General features: G+C 46.1%; 1 protein-coding gene across 31 annotated transcripts in view; it reads right to left on the bottom strand.

The window, feature by feature from the left end:
- The window catches only part of MAP4 (microtubule associated protein 4), a 204789-nt gene extending 197775 nt beyond the window's left edge, over positions 1-7014 (bottom strand). For 7 of the 31 annotated variants that reach the window (XM_025455679.3, XM_025455680.3, XM_025455681.3 and 4 more), the window contains exon 1: positions 6507-6689. The gene's annotated coding sequence lies outside the window, so the exon portion shown is untranslated. Of the gene's footprint in view, positions 1-6506; positions 6692-6902 lie in introns of those variants that run through there. The other 24 variants (XM_025455691.3, XM_049098002.1, XM_049098006.1 and 21 more) reach the window with 9 other exon arrangements.
- Positions 7015-14569: the final 7555 nt, after the last annotated feature.

Here is a 14569-nt window from a genome sequence, read left to right as displayed (position 1 = left end):
AGGAAATGGAAAAATAATCACTTTAGTGAAACCAGGTAGATATTACCTTAATCAAGTTATCAACGTTAACATCAGTAGTAAGTCACTTTGCTATCAGGTATCCCCTGATATGCAATATGATGTAACAAGAAAGGGCATACCATCTCTATGGTACTCTCCCTCAAAATGCCTAAGTTCAGGGTAATCATGAGAAAATACCAGAAATCCCAATTCAGAAACATTCTGCAAATAACTGCTACTCAAAGGTGTCAAGGAGAGAAAGGCAAGGAGAGACTAAGAAACTTTCACAGATTGTCAGAAACCAGGGAAACAGGACACCTGAATGGAATGTGGCATCCTGGATCAGATCCTGTAACAGAAAAAGGGTTATCACTGGGGAAAAATTAGGGAAAGGAGAGGAAAGCTTATAATCTAGTTAAAGTAATCTTTTCTTTTTTAAAAGATTTTATTTATTTATTCATGAGAGAGAGAGGCAGAGACACAGGCAGAGGAGAAGCAGGCTCCATGCAGGGAGCCCGATTCGGAACTTGAACCCGGGACTCCAAGATGCCGCCCTGGGCCTAAGGCAGGCGCCAAACCGCTGAACTACCCAGGGATCCCCAAGTTAAAATAATCTTAAACTAATATTGATTTCCTAATTTTTTAAAAGATTGTATTTATTTATTCATGAGACACACACAAAGAGAGGCAGAGACATAGGTAGAGGAAGAAGCAGGCTCCCTATGGGTAGGTAGCCCAATGCAAAACTCGATCCCAGGATTGCGGGCCACAACCTGAGCCAAAGGCAGACACTCCAACCACTGAACCACACCCAGATGCCCCTGATTTCCTAATTTTAATAAATGTATCATTATATAAGATGTTAACATTAGGAAAATTATACGGAAATTCTGTAATGTTTTTACAATCTTCTGTAAATCTAGAATTATTTGAAAATAAATTGTTTTTTAAACTGCCTTCTTGCAAAGTCAGAAAGTGAAGAAAAGCAATACATTTAAAAGAAATTTAAATACAGGGATGCCTGGGTGGCTCAGCGGTTGAGCATCTATCTGCCTTTGGCTCAGGGCATGATCCCGGGAATCAAGTCCCGCGTCAGGCTCCCCATGGGGAGTCTGCTTCTCCCTCTGCCTGTGTCTCTGCCTTCTCTCTGTCTCTCATGAATAAATAAATAAAATCTTAAAACAACAACAACAAAAAAAAACTTTAAATATATGCAAACTGATAAGATAGGTTTTATGGTGAGAAGACTAACTTTTCAGGCTGCCTGGGTGGCTCAGTCTGTTGGGTGTCAGACTGGATCATGATCTCAGGGTCATGAGATAGAGCCTGGCAGAGTCCACTTGGGATTCTCTCTCTCTCTCTCTCTCTCTCTTCCCCCCTCCCTCTGCCCCTTGAAATGCACAGACTCTGAAATAAAATCTTAAAAAAAAAAAAAATTTAACTTTACTACCACATAAAGAAACACCAAAGTAAGCTGAATTGACTTTTGAACTCAGAATTTAATGACATACAGGGGTGCCTGGGTGGCAGAGTGGGTCAAGCCTCCTCTTCTTCTCTTGGTTTAAGCTCAGGTCAAGATCACAGGGTCATGAGATTGATCCCCAAATCCCTCTGCACTCAGTACAGAGTATGCTTAAAACATGCTTCTCCCTCTCCCTCTGCCCCACCCCCGGCTCCCTCTCTCTCCAAAAATAAATTAATTAAACAAAAATTTAAGGGCATACAAAACAATTCCCATCAAGTCTGTATTGAGAGATTAACCCTAGAGAGCTCTAAAAGGGTGATGAATATGATCCCCCATATATGTCAGTTTGCTTTATCCCCTTTCTTGACCATACTTGTCCTCAACACATTCCTAGCAGTAAATCCACAGGAACCTGGTTCTATTTTTTTTTAATATTTTATTTATTTATTCATGAGAGGCACACACAGAGAAAGAGAGAGAGAGAAAGAGAGAGGCAGAAACACAGGCAGAGGGAGAAGCAGGCTCCATGCAGGGAGCCTGACATGGGACTCAATCCCGGGTCTCCAGGATCACACCTCTGGCTGAAGGTGGTGCTAAACCACTGAGCCACTGGGGCTGCCCCAGGAACCTGGTTCTAAAAGTGCCATTTATAAGAACAAAGTAAAATCAGTGGTATTTACTCAGTTTCTTTTTAAAATTGACCAAATCAAATGAACCACCAGATGACTTCCATTAGGTCAAAATGTTCCTCAGATTTTCTTGCTTTTTAAGGAAAAATAAAGCCTACTCATCAACTAACCATGGTTAATATTTTTTAAAAAGGGATCCCTGGGTGGCACAGCGGTTTAGCACCTGCCTTTGGCCCAGGGCCCGATCCTGGAGACCCGGGATCGAATCCCACGTCGGGCTTCCGGTGCATGGAGCCTGCTTCTCCCTCTGCCTATGTCTCTGCCTCTCTCTCTCTCTCTCTCTCTCTCTGTGACTATCATTAAAAAAAAAAAATTTTTTTTTTAATTTTAAAAGAAGAGGGGTACCTGGCTGGCTCAGTTGGCAGAACATGCAACTCTTGGCATGAGCTCCATGTTGGGAGAAGAGATTACTTAAGAAAATAATAATTTTAAAAAGAAGAAAGAAAAAAAGGAAAAGGAGGAGAAGGAAAAGAGGAGTAGAAAGAGGAGGAAAGGGCAGCCCCGGTGGTGCAGCGGTTTGGTGCCGCCTGTAGCCTGGGTGTGATCCTGGAGACCCGGGATCGAGTCCCACATTGGGCTCCCTGCATGATGTCTGCTTCTCCCTCTCCCTCTCCCTGTGTCTCTGGCCCTCTCTCTGAGTCTATGAATAAATAAATAAAAATCTTTAAAAAAAAAAAAAAAAAGAGAGGAGGAAAGAGAAAATCAATGCCTCAAATATGAAGGGTCAAGAACAAAAATTTCAAGAGACAGGGGAATCCCTGGGTGGCTCAGTGGTTTAGCGCCTGCCTTCAGCCCGGGGTGTGATCCTGGAGTCCCAGGATCGAGTCCCACATCAGGTTCCCTGCATGGAGCCTGCTTCTCCCTCTGCCTGTGTCTCTGCCTCTCTCTCTCTCTCTCTCATGAATTAAAAAAAAAAAAATTTTTTTTTTTCAAGAGACAAAGGATGAATCACAAAATTCAAAAACAAAATCGGTAAAAAGAACAAGACACTGAAATCAGGAAGACCCCTCTCTCTGGGACGCCTGGGTGGCTCAGCCGTTGGCGCCTGCTTTTGGCCCAGGGCGTGATCCTGGAGTTCTAAGATCAAGTCCGGCATCAGGCTCCCTGCATGGCACCTGCTTCTCCCTCTGTCTCTGTCTCTGCCTCTCTCTCTCTCTCTCATGAATGAATAAATAAAATCTTAAAAAAAAAAAAGGGAGGGATCCCTGGGTGGCTCAGCGATTTCGCGTCTGCCTTTGGCCCAGGGCACGATCCTAGAGTCCCGGGATCGAGTCCCACATCGGGCTCCCTGCATGGAGCCTGCTTCTACCTCTGCCTGTGTCTCTGCCTCTCTCTCTCTATGTCTATCATAAATAAATAAAAATAAATCTTAAAAAAAAAAAAAAGAACTAATTCTGACTAAAGCTAAGTCACCTATCTTGATGTGGGTGAGAGGTTCAAACCACACAAGCCCCTCTTCCCACAAGGGAATACTCACTTCCACACACCCACATACACACACACACACACACCCTATAACCAAAATGAAAAACACAAGGCAGTATCATTCCCAGCTCTCAATTCATTTCAAGCAATCCTGGGAAACCTGTCCTACTCTTAAAGCCAGAGTATGTGATTAATTAAAAGTTTTCATATCCTCAATAAAAAATAAAAATAAAGCTAAGCCACCCAGACGTAAAATCCAAGTGCTTCCTTCAGTGTCAGCAAACAATGGAAAATGACTTTGGGACATCTGGGTGGCTCAGCGGCTGAGCATCTGCCTTCCGCTCAGGGCATGATCCTGAGGTCCTGGAATAGAGTCCTGAGAGGAGCCTGCTTCTCCCTCCACCTATGTTTCTGCCTCTGTCTCTCATAAATAAATAAATAAAATCTTAAAAAAAAAAAAAAAAAAGATGACTTTTTAATATGTAAACTTTCAAATTTGAGAATTTTAACACAGGTAAAAATGTGCTAAGATGACAAATATATGAAAGATGGTTAGGGCAGCCTGGGTGATTCAGTGGTTTGGGGCCTGCCTTTGGCCCAGGGTGTGATCCTGGAGACCCGGGATTGAGTCCTGCATCAGGCTCCCTGCATGCTGGAGCCTGCTTCTCCCTCTGCCTGTGTCTCTGCCTCTCTCTGTGTCTCTCATTAATAAATAAATAAAAATCTTAAAAAAAAAAAAAAAAAGAGAGATGATTTAAAAATTTTTGAGATGGAGTGAGAAAATGTTTTTAGAATCCTCCCAGCACTGTCAAACATTAATGTATGCATTTCTTCAATGGGAAATGGGAGACTCACTAGGATTCAGTAACTTGATGAAAACATTCCCTAAGAACATGCAGGGCCCTTAGTCCCCATTCTATAATCAATTGCCTTTTTATTACTGATTTGTCTGCCCAGAAACAAAGATTTACTAGCCAGTGGATAATTAATTCCAATTGTGTACAGGGCACTTTATACTTTCAGTGTCAGTAAACTAGTATCTGGTTTATCAGTCTCTGGTGAGATTACTTTTCATGAATAAATTCTCAAGTGCTTAAATCACCCCTGTGTGAACCAAAAATTTCACAGTTTCTGAACTACTGTTGGGGGGGGGGGTCAGAGAGACCTTGATGTGGATGCCAGTTCTGCCACACAACTATCTGTGTGACCCCTTATTCCTATCAGTCTCAATTTCCCCATCTGTAAACAAATACCTACGACTCGGTGCCTGGAAGATGGCAAGTGCTCAAAAGGTGATTAGCTCTATTATTTTTAAGCCAAATTGGAGAGGAAGACCACCACTGATGTAGAAGCATTTCATCTGAAAAGGAGAAGTCTGGACCATCAAACCACTTCATTGGAAAGACCCCCTGAAGAGAGATGTCCCATTCCAGAAAGGTGAGAAGAGCAAAGTTATAAAGCTTCAAGTAAAGTACCTGCTGCACTGTAAGGTTCTCGCTTAGCAACTCCAATGTTGTCTACCAAACACCCAGCCAGTAATAGTTAGAGCATGACAACTGTTCACTCTAAATCCATGTGCTCAGCTTGGATTCAGAACTGATTTATAAAAATAGCTGTTGCTGCTGCTCTTTGAATCTCTTTGAGCTGATGACTGGGCAGTGTTACCCTATAGGCCTAGAGCAGCTGTATTCCCTCACCACACCCATTTCTCTGCCTACCCAGCCGAGCTGACGGCACCCCCCCCTCCCAACGCTGCAGTAAACTATTCTCCCTCTTCCTGGGCTGAGTGAGCAAATTACAAGCACAAATATCCCCTGATGCAATGCCACAACCATCCCTGGGAAAGAGCAGAGGCAGTTGCCAAAAGCACAACAGCAGGGAAACTGGGCGGGGGAGAGAGAGAGAGAGAGAGAGAGAGACAGCAAGAAACACTGCAATGCTATGCAGCCAGGGAGAGCGAACCGAGAGGCCCTGGGGAGCAATAGTGTAACTGAACCAGAGGAGGGAAAGGAGAAAGGGGGTTTCCAGGAGAAAGCTGGGTAACACTAACCTTCCCGAGAAGCACGTTTCACACCCGGGTCTGGGTCCTAAAACACAAACCTAAGCATAATGACTGCCTCTTCCCAAAAGTAGCAAATGTATTTAATTTACACGTTCCTGGGTGGAAGCAAAAAAAAAAAAAAAAAAAACCAACGTTCCCCCACGAGGTAATTTCACCAAAAAAAAAAAAAAGAGCTCGGGCAACACCCTAGCGGAGAAACCTGGTCCAAGTGCTAAATCACAATCTCAGCTGTGGGTAACGTTCCCAACTGCCCCCTCCAGGTCCCTGTCCCAATCCTCCCGTCCCCACCCTTGCCGCGACGGCTTCGCCCGCCCTGCCGCAGCCAGACACAACGCCAGTCCCCCAACAGTGCCAGAGGGAACGCTCGCAGGGAGCCCAGGCGGCGGCCCGGTTCTTCGGACCGCCCCTCAGCCCCGCCCGTAACCCCGGACGGGGCACGCCACTTCACATCAGCCCCACCTCAACTGACCCCCCCTAAATCTCAGGGAATGACCTTTGAGATCGCCTGCGTCCCCGAGCCCCACCCAGGGCCGCAGACCGCAGACGACCCCCGCTCTGCGGGCGCAGCCCCATCCAGAGCCTGAGGCATGCCGCTCGGCCCCACGCTCCAGACGCCCGAAGCCGCGGTCCTCTCAGCCCGCTTGGCCCCAAGGGCACCCCGGAGAGCGCCCCGAAGCCTGGAAGACCCCGCCCGCAGGCCCCCCGCCCGGCCGCCGCCGCGTCCCCCAGGCCCCCGGCCACCGCCCTCCCCCGCCTCAGGCGGGCCCCGCTGGGTCCCGGGCGGCCGCGGGGCGCGGCGCGGGCAGCCCCCGGGACAGTGGGGAGGCCGCCCCTCCGATCGGGCCCCGCCTGTCGCCGCACCTACCCGCGGCCGCTGCGCCGGAGCCGGAGCCGGAGGGAGCCGGGAGAGGGCCGGGAGGAGCCGGGAGGAGCCGGGAGAAGTCGGGAGGAGCCGGAGCCACCGAGCGAGCCCGTGGGGCGGGGCGCAGGGAGGCTGCCGCTTCCTCGTCGCCCTCTTGAGGGCCGGCGCGAGGGAGGGGCGTCACCGCCGCCTATCCCGCGGGCGCCGCTGCTCGGACCAATGAGCCCGGCGAGGGGGCGGGCGAAGGGCTGCGGCGGGCCAATGGGCGGCGGCCCCGCCGCCTCGACCTCGGCGTGGTAGCGGCGCGAGCGGAGGGCCGTTGGGGGCGAGGGACGCATGGGGGCTTCAGACTACCGCCTCCCGCCCGCCGGCGCCCGGGCGGCGGGCGGGCAGACCGACCGTGGCCGCGGCTCTGTGGTGGACGTCGCTTCCTTTCAGAACTTGGGTGCCTGAAGCAGGGAGGATGCGAGCGGCCGGGCACACGCGGCCGGCCCGGGCCTCCCCGCCCGCGGGGCCCGCGAGCTCTGTGACGTAACCTGGGCGGGGCGCGGGGCGGGGCCTGGGGCGCGGGCCCCAGGTCGCGGGAAGGAGCCGTGGGGGGGCGACTGGGCGGCGGCAGTGGGGCCCCTCGGGGCCGCGCTGCCACCGGCCGCAAATGACGTGGCTGGCCCAAGTTGAAATGTGCCGTGGGTGTACAATGCGCATCGGATTTCTGAGACTTAGTACCAAAAAGATGTAAAATAAAATATTCATAGTTTTATATTGGTTATAAACTGGGTAATTGATTACAAAATTGATTACCGTTTTGGATATATTTGGCTACATAAGATCCATTTAAGATAATTTCAGGACCCCTGGGTGGCTTACTGGTTGAGCATCTATTTGCCTTTGGCTCAGGTCGTGATCCCGGGGTCCTGGGATCCAGTCCGGTGTCATGCTCCCCATAGACAGCCTGCTTCTCCCTCCGCCTGTGTCTCTGCCTCTCTCTCTGTGTATCTCTTATGAATAAATAAATAAAATCTTTTAAAAATCATAATAATTTCATGTTGTTTTGTTGTTGTTGTTGTTGTTTGCCTTTTAAAATGTGGCCACTAGATGGGATCCCTGGGTGGCGCAGCGGTTTAGCGCCTGCCTTTGGCCTAGGGCGTGATCCTGGAGACCTGGGATCGAATCCCACGTCGGGCTCCCCGTGCATGGAGCCTGCTTCTCCCTCTGCCTATGTCTCTGCTTCTCTCTCTCTGTGTGTGTGACTATCATAAATAATAAATAAAAAAAAAATTAAAAAAAAAATAAAATGTGGCCACTAGAAAACTTAAAATTACTATTTGGGTCACGTTATACTTCTGGATAGCAGAGGTCCAGAAGGAAAAGTGATGGCTAATGCCTACTGAGTACTTACTATATTAGGAACTCTTATAAGTATGTGACACCTAATAACTCATTTAGCTCTCAACAATGCTTTACAATTGGTGTTAATGTTCTCATCCTCATTTTACAGATGAGAAACAAACACAGAATTTGGTGATTGACCTAATGACAGCAAGCCAGTAATTAAGACAGTGGCAATTTAACTCAGGCAACCAGGCAATGGGGCCAGGTAGTCAACCTCTAGAGCAAGTTGGGTACCAGAAAGAACACTGGATTTAGTTGAAAGCCCTGGACCTTGAGTCCCTTTGTACAAATCTGGAAACTGCTACTTACAAGTTATGTGAGCTTGTGGGAGATACTTAATATATGTACCTCAGTTTCCTCAACTGTAAAATGGAAATAGTGGGACCTACTTTATTAGGGTTGCTAGGCGGTTCGCATGTGTTGATATATATCAAGGGCTTAAATCGGTGCCTAGCACTTAGCAAGTATTTACAGAGTACTACTCATAATGACTATGAAGGAGTGTTTATAGCCTATACAAATATAAAGGAATGAAGAGTAGAAGGGTAAGTGGAAAAGTCATAGTATTATGAATTTGGAGCCCTGGAAAGAAATTTAGTCTCGTCACAGGGAACTGAAATGACCAATCTAGGTCATAGACCAATTCATGAGGCAGGTGTTGTGGGACCAAACTCAAAGCTTCTCTGCTCTCTCACACCCAGACTCCAAAGCAGGAGAACTACCACCGCAAGCCTGAATTCATTCATCCAACAGACGCTGTGTGAGTACTAGCACATCAGGAAGGGCTACATGGTGAGGGTCAGTTATAAAAAAAAATAGATAAAATAGGCTTCCTGTCCTAGTGAAATTAGTGTTACTTCACACAAAAGCCCACAAATGTTTGTCCAGGCATGAACTTAACTGTTATAAAGGAAACACAGGTGGATGCTAAAAAGTTACTCTGATCCTATCTGCTGCCTAGAGTAATCAGCCCCACTGCCTGTCCCAGGCTTCAAGAGTGGAATTAGCTTTGAGCTCCTTAAAAGTCAGTTGGCTAGGGGTGGGTGCCTGGGTAGCTCAGTTGGTTAGGTGTCTGCCTTCCACGTGATCCCAGGGTCCTGGGATTGAGCCCTACATCGGGCTCCCTGCTCAGCCAGGAGTCTACTTCCCCCTTTCTCTCTGTCCCTCCCCCTGCTTGTGCTGTCTTACTCTCTCTCAAAAAATACATAAAATATTTTTTTTAAAAAGTCATATGGCAAAGAAAATTCAAAAGTGTTGGAATCTTTATTCTTTTTTTTTTAATCTTTTTATTTATTTATGATAGTCACAGAGAGAGAGAGAGGCAGAGACACAGGCAGAGGGAGAAGCAGGCTCCATGCACCGGGAGCCCGATGTGGGATTCGATCCCGCGTCTCCAGGATCGCGCCCTGGGCCAAAGAAAGGCGCCAAACCGCTGCGCCACCCAAGGATTCTTATTCTTTTTTTAAAAAGATTTTATTTATTTTCTGCACACATGTGCACACCTGAGACACAGAGAGAATGAGCAGGGAGAGGAGCAGAGAAAGAAGCAGACTCCCCTTCTCCAGGGCATACCCATCCTCTTGCACCCCTTCTATGCCTCTTCATTACAGCACAGACCATATATGTGGAATTATTCCTGTAAACATGGATCTACCCTAATAGATTGTTTCTCAAAGTATGGTTCATTCTGTTTCCGACCTCCAGTGGGAGAGAACATTCCCTCTATTGCAGAGTACCCAGGATGAAAAACATAGAACCTTAGCAACAGAGTTGGAAGGGATCTTAGCAAACATCGAGTCTTATGTCTAAGGATATATTCTCAAGGCTCTACAAGTTCACAGTAAGGTATTTTAGGGTTATCTAATATATGTATTATCCATGAAAAGTATGCTTTATATTTATTCATCCAAATTTGACCAAAATGTTGGCCAGGACACAGACATGAGCAGAACCCAATGGCTTACCGTAGAGACTGCCCTACAGTTTTAACATAAACGTCTTTAGTGACTTTCCATTGCATTAAAATCCTGAAAATGATTTTCAAGACCCTGTGCAATGATGCTGTCTCTCTGGCTCACCTCCTCATCTGCCTTATATCTCACTATGAGCAACATCATCTGCCTTCCTTGTTTCTTCAACTTTCTCTTCTCAGGACCTTCCTCATGCCATTTCCCCTGCCTATCCTAATTTGTAGGTAATTCAATTTTCTGCATAGAAAATTGGGGGAGAGCTACATACTATTATAATTAATAAGAGTTCAGCAAGGTTATTGCATATAAAGGTAATATACAAGAAGTAATAACATTTCTATATACCAGTAATCACTTGCAAAATGTGATAGAAAAAAATAAAATTTATATAATGTATATAATTGTTAGAATTAATCTAACAATAGGGTTGTAAGACATATATAGAAAAATGTTATAAAAATTTTATTTATTTTTAGTTTTTTGTTTTGTTTTCAAGAAAGAGAAAGAGCACAGAGGAGAGGAGCAGAGGGAGAGGAAGAGAATCCTAAGCCGGCTCCACACCCAGCACATAACCTGATTCAGGGCTTGATCTTAGGACCTTGAGATCATGACCTGAGCTAAGATCAAGAATTGGACATTTAGGGACGCTTGGGTGGCTCAGTGGTTGAGTGTCTGCCTTTGGCTCAGGGCATGATCCCAAGGTCCTGGGATCGAGTCCCACATCGGGCTCCCTGCAAGGAGCCTGCTTCTCCCTCTTCCTATGTCTCTGCCTCTCTCTCTGTGTCTCTCATGAATTAATAAATAAAATCTTAAAAAAAATTTCACACTTAACTGACTGAACTACCCAGGCACTCCAAAACTTGACACCTTTTAGAAGAAGATATGTTTATGGAGATACCTTGATGCTCTCAAGGTAGGAATTTCTGGCTGAAATTTCCTGATACCAACGCTTGTCAGGTAAATACACAACTTTTACATACCAGTTATTGTCATGATTTATGACATTTATGTTAGAATTCCATGGAGGAGGGAAATAAAAGTACATGGATTAGGATTTGAATAGGATAAGGTCGGGATCCCTGGGTGGCGCAGCGGTTTGGCGCCTGCCTTTGGCCCAGGGCGGGATCCTGGAGACCCGGGATCGAGTCCCACGTCAGGCTCCCGGTGCATGGAGCCTGCTTCTCCCTCTGCCTGTGTCTCTGCCTCTCTCTCTCTCTCTCTGCATGACTATCATAAATAAATAATAAAAAAAAAAAATTGAATAGGATAAGGTCATAGAAGTAAGAGCCAGAAGGGTCTTTTGGGGTCATTTAGCCCAAAACTTTTTCAAGTGAGGCAACTGAGACATGTTGAAGACCCACAAAAAAGTGGCAAAATCCAGACTTGAACCTACTCTCTGATTTTCAGGGAGGAGTTTGTTGCACTCACCACTTCTTTATCTGTAAAATGCTGTAGCATAGGAGTGCCTGACTGACTCAGTCAGAGGAGCATGGGACTCTTGATCTCAGGGTTATAAGTTCAAGCCCCATGTGGAGTGTAGAGATTACTTTTAAAAATAAAATAGGGGGATCCCTGGGTGGCGCAGCGGTTTGGCGCTTGCCCTTGGCCCAGGGCGCGATCCTGGAGACCCAGGATCGAATCCCACATCGGGCTCCCGGTGCATGGAGCCTGCTTCTCCCTCTGCCTGTGTCTCTGCCTCTCTCTCTCTCTGTGACTATCATAAATAAATAAATAAATAATTAAAAAAAAAAGTTTAAAAAAATAAAATAAAATAGGGATGCCTGGGTGGCTCAGTGGTTAAGTGTCTGCCTTTGGCTCAGGGCCTGATCCTGGAGACCCGGGATCGAGTCCCATGTCAGGCTCCCTGCATGGAGCCTGCTTCTCCCTCTACCTGTATCTCTGCCTCTCTCTTTCTGTGTCTCTCATGAATAAATAAATAAATAATTTTTTAAAAAAGAAAATCTTAAATAAATAAAATGATGTAGCATAGTGATACAGCATGGACTAAACATTATGAACTAAAAACTCAAAAGCTACCTCCTACTTACTTACCTATCCTGATTCCTTTGCAATTAGGATAGCTATGTGCCTCATTGATTGGAGCTTTTAAGTCTATAAAAAGACAAACTCAGGGGCTTCTGGGTGGCTCAGTTGGTTGAGTGGCCAAATCTTTATCCAGCTCAGGTCTTGATCTCAGGGTTGGGAGCTTAACCCTACATTGGGCTCCATGCTGGGAGTGGAGCCTACTTAAAAAAAAAAAAAAAAAAAAGACAAACTCAGCTACCTGGAATACAGGCACACTGCCTAGAGGTGATATAGCTATTTTATCACAGTAAGGACAAAAGCCATGGGCTGAGAGTGAGGAGTAGGAAGACAGGAGGAGACTGGGTCCTTAGGATCCTTCAGCAGCTACACTCCCCCTCTGGACATCCTATAAAAGTAAGTAAAGTAACCCCTATCTCTTAAGCCATCATTAGTCAATAAATCTCCATTGGTGTAAGCCACCATTAGTCTCTCTTATTTGCTGCCATATGCAATCTGACCTGGCACATGGAGTAAAAGCCCTGGACTGTAAATCAAGAAACCCCATTATAGTCCCAGATCTGCCAGAAACAAGCCGTGTGGCCTTGGGCAAACCATTTCCCATCTCTGAGCCTAAGGTTCCTCATCTGCATCAGGGGAAGTAGAACATGATGATCTTTTCACCCTCATTTTCACAGTGCTTTCATTCACTGTGCATGCTACTTAATATGCAATGTGGGACTTCCTTTCCCTGGAAATAAGACTACTTCTTTCAAGGTTCACTAAGTGTTTCCTTGTTCCTATAACTGCAGGACTAGTTACAAAGACCTGTCCCCTTCAAGTGGATGTGATGAAATACACACTTTGGGGGCATTCCCTATACACAAATCCCCCTCACTGGATCCTTATTCCCTCTTCCTTTGATTAGTTTCATTCATCCATCCATTCCTAGAAGGAGCTCACAGGGGGTTCTGCTCTCAAAGTAACGGAGCACTGTGCCCACCTCTGCCCTAAACTTACTACATAATATCTCCTCTTGGGGCCTCAAACTCATGGTTTGTTAAATAAGAAAGTTGCAGACCCTCAATGGGCACTTCAAGCCCCGAATTTGGAGACTAAATTATACCTTCTCAATTTCATCTCACTTTGGGATAGTGCTTCCCCAGTTACTAAGTGTTTTTGCTATCTGGTGTTGTAGGTTAGTCTTTCTAGAACTCTAAGATAGGGAGGGCTTTTATTATCATCCATATTCTGAAGTTAAAGAAATAGATAAAGGGATGTGGAGTGATATGCCCAAGATCACACAATTAGTAAGCGGTAGATCTGGAACTAAAAACCACAATATTTGATTCCTTCCTCGGTACTCTTTCCATTACACTATGATTTTTTTTTTTCTCTTTTCCTTTTCTCTCCAGGATCCACTTCCTGGCTACAAATCACAACTGCTCTTAGCTGTAACTCCAAGATTGCTCAGGGTAATGCCCTCAGCTGTAGGCACTTGGCAGTCTCCCCAGATACTTGAGTTTCCCTCAATCCTTCTTCCATCTACTGTCCTGATTCCAATAAAACCCCTGGTTTCTTCCCAATTCTGACTCCAAGTATCCCATCCCATCTAAGGCTCCACTGGATACATCAATGTCTTAAACCATGGACTGGCTCTATGCAAGCCAATGTACTTGAGGCAACTCTCATTTTGGTTCTGTTACTCTTCTTCACCTCACTCTTCACTCCATCCAACCTCTAATTCATCATCTGAAATCCCTAAAAAGATGGGACGTGGTCAAAGAAGATGGGAACCAAGAGGTCTTTTGAGATTTTCCAGTCCAAAGGCCAAACAGAAACTGTAAATGATGAAGCTGATCGGTTATAATATAAAAGGGGAGATAGTCGCCTGGGTGACTCAGTCAATTGAATATCAGACTTTCAGTTTTGGCTCAGGTCATGATCTCATGGATCATGGGAATAAGCCCCACACTGGGCTCCGAGCTCAATGCGGAATCTGCTTGGAGATTCTCTCTCCCTCTCTCTCTCTGCCCCTACCCCCTCTCACACACACGCTCTCTCTCTCAAATAAATAAATAAATCCTTAAAAAAAAAAAAAAGAGTGGGTTGGGGACTGTGGGGAGCAGCAGAGCACATACTCCAACTCCAGTCAATTACTACCAGTTGCTGGAAATGTGTACCCCTTATGGTCAGAAAAGATGGAGCCAAATTTTTATGTGCAGTATTCTGGTTGCTGACTGTCAGAAACTAAGTAAACATTTTTTGAAATACCCCGTAGAGGCATCTGGGTGGCTTAGTCGATTAAATGTCTGAATTTGGCTCAGGTCGTGATCTCAGGTTCTCTGGATCGAGCCCTGCGTCAGGCTCCTGGCTCAGCCAGGAGTCTGCTTCTCCCTCTCCCTCTACTCCTCCCCGTACTTGTTCCCCCTCTCTCTCTCCTTCTGTTAAATTAAATTAAACAAACAAACAAACAAACAAACATGTAGGACAAATATATTTGTGGACTGGTAGCTCTTGGGTTACCAATTTGCAGCCTCTGCTCTGGTCCAAAGCCATCACCCCATGGATAAGGAGGCTGACATCATGCAGCAGATCAGCAGGAGAGAGGGAGGCAGAACCAAATCTCAGACCTACTCAGAGTTCACCATCATCACTCACAAGCCGAAAAGCAACTCTGGC

Source organism: Canis lupus, chromosome 20 (assembly GCF_003254725.2).
Source record: "Canis lupus dingo isolate Sandy chromosome 20, ASM325472v2, whole genome shotgun sequence".
NCBI lineage: Eukaryota > Metazoa > Chordata > Mammalia > Carnivora > Canidae > Canis > Canis lupus.
The sequence above is the reverse complement of the archived record's forward strand: the minus strand, read 5'-3'. Positions and strand labels throughout refer to the sequence as shown.